The sequence below is a fragment of the Triticum aestivum genome, chromosome 2B, assembly GCF_018294505.1.
Source record: "Triticum aestivum cultivar Chinese Spring chromosome 2B, IWGSC CS RefSeq v2.1, whole genome shotgun sequence".
Classification (NCBI taxonomy): Eukaryota; Viridiplantae; Streptophyta; class Magnoliopsida; order Poales; family Poaceae; genus Triticum; species Triticum aestivum.
The window spans coordinates 590,947,871-590,950,439 of record NC_057798.1 but is presented as its reverse complement, the minus strand read 5'-3'; positions in this window follow the sequence as shown (position 1 = coordinate 590,950,439).

The window sequence follows — 2,569 nt, the reverse complement described above, 5'->3', positions numbered from 1 at the left end:
GCCACTCTTCATGACGAACGTTCGCCAGCTAACACTGTCCTATTTTATTAGAATGTATTTGGTTTTGCTATCGCTTTTTCAGATCACTAAAAGTGTCTACCGATACATGAGTAGTTTTATCATTAGATTTTTCGCAATCTCTACTATTAAACGACACTTTGGTCGTTGTATGACCTTCACCCCTGCCCTTATTTGTTTGTTTTTCCCCTCTAGTACATTATCTCTCGCTTACACCCTACACTAAATTTTAGTAAATCATCAATCAAATTAGATTTTAGTAAATCATCAATCAAAACTTTCCTTTGGCCCTACTCATACCCAAATCAAATCAAATCAAACCTTGACAAAATCTTAACAGAACTAAAACTTTCCTTGCGGTCCCTTACTCATACAAAATCAAATCAAATCTTATCAAAACCTCAATTAAATCAGAACTTTCCTTGTCCTCCCCTACTAATATTCAAATCGAATCAAATCTTATTAAAATATAGAATATGTGGGTTAAGGTATATGTCGGATATGATTGGTGTTAGAACCACTAGAATATGTATGCACTGTTGCAACGAACGGACAATCACATACTCTTTACAAGTAGAGTTGGTATGTTCTCCTCACCCATTCCCTCTACCTTGGTTTTTTCCTCACGATGCCATCAGGCTCTAATCTAAACCAAATTTATACTTTCCTTTCTTTGTCCTCCTGTAAAACATGTCTCACATTAACTCAATCAAATCTTACCAAAACCAAGTCCTGCATTAACTCCATCAAAACAAATCAGATCTTATCAAAATTTCAACTAAATTAATATTTTCCTTGCTAGGGGAGTTATGGAATAAGGGGTCCTCGGGGCGCCAGCCCATTGAATATGGACCGGACCGGTGAAGCCGCATAGCGATAAAAGATCTATGAAGCCATGATGTGTCCTCCAAGTTAAGGATAGACAGGATCTCTTTATCCCTTGTTGTAATCTGTCTCCGGTAACCCTAACCCTATCGGTGTCTATATAAACCGAGGGTTGTAGCTTTTAGGGGAGAGCTTTATTCATTACCTCATTGGCTTAGGGTTTAGCTCATGCTGATCTCGAGGTAGATCTACTCTGTAAACCATACTATACATCCAATATAATCAAGCAGGACGTATGGTATTACCTCTTCGAGAGGGCCCGAACCTGGGTAAACACTGTGTTCATCGTCCCTTGTTCCCCATCGATCCTAGATCCACAGCTCGGGACCCCCTACCCCGAGGTTTGCTGGTTTTGACACCGACATTGGTGCTTTCATTGAGAGTTCCGATGTAGGGTCACCCGAAGGATCGATGGCTCGCCTGATCATAGGAGAAGGCATCGGATCCAAGGACTGCTTTGTCCCCGGTCAGCTCTTCGCGTTCGGCAGCATCGTGCTGCACGCGACCCGACTGGTCGTTTGGATCAGATCGACAACTTCGCTCCTGAAAACCGAATTCGATTCGGTAATCTGGAATATGTTGCGGACATGCGGGGTGATCTGGTCTTTGCCGGATTCACTATCCCTTTTCACACCCTCGCGGGCTCGCCATGCCCGCTCCGGAGTCCCCTCCGATCCAATCTACGGATCAGCCTCCGCCCTCCGAACAAGTTCGAGCCAGGAAGGCTCCACCTCAAGCGGGGGCTAGACTCCACCCTCCGCCGGAGCTGTCATGTCTGCGGAGGGCCTATCCTCGGCCTTCGAGGAAGAGTCAGGAGGTGGAGGACAAGAGTCAATCTCGGCCGGACCCTTCCGTCACAATGCCCCTCTAGCCTTAAGCCCTTACGACGAGCCGGCAACAGATGGCCAGGGATCATCCCTGACCCAAAGCAGCCTGATCTTGAATCCTGGCGCAGAAACTACTCACAAATACCAAGGCATGTCCTTAATCTCCAGTGACAATCCGGCCCCCCTGAAGGATCCGACACCGCACCCTGAGCCCAAATTGGCCTGCAGAAATGATGGACCGGCTAGGGCGCCTACTGCCCCCGACTCCGTCACAATGGAATTTGGCTTAGAGCCCTCAGATCTGGCAACCCTCGCTATGTTAAACGAGGCGCTAGACCGAATCCAGAAAATGACCCTCCAGGAGGACCAGCCCTCCGACCACAATCATCAACCTTTCGAGGCGTATCACAAGGAATTTTACGTCCAGCCCACCACCCACTTGGTAGCCACTATCGATGATTTAACCGCTATGCTAGATGATAATTCGGAAAACTCTGAATACATGGATGAGGATGGCGAAGCCACGGAAAACACCAATGTCGCCCCCATCACCGGCCACTGGACGGCCATATCCACCTATGATATTTACATGGTGGACACCCCCAAAGACGGCGATGGCACTCCCAATGAGGACCGAGACAAGCCTGAAGATGAGCCGCCCAAGCGCCAAAGACAGCGTCGTCGATCAAAGCCACGCCGAAGCCATGCGAGCAACATGGACTCTGCGGAGAACGACACCACAAATAATACGAATGACCTCACCGGGGCCGCAGATAATGAACACCATCAGGATGAACCCACAGGGAAGGACCCGCTCAACCCAGAAAACCCCGATGACT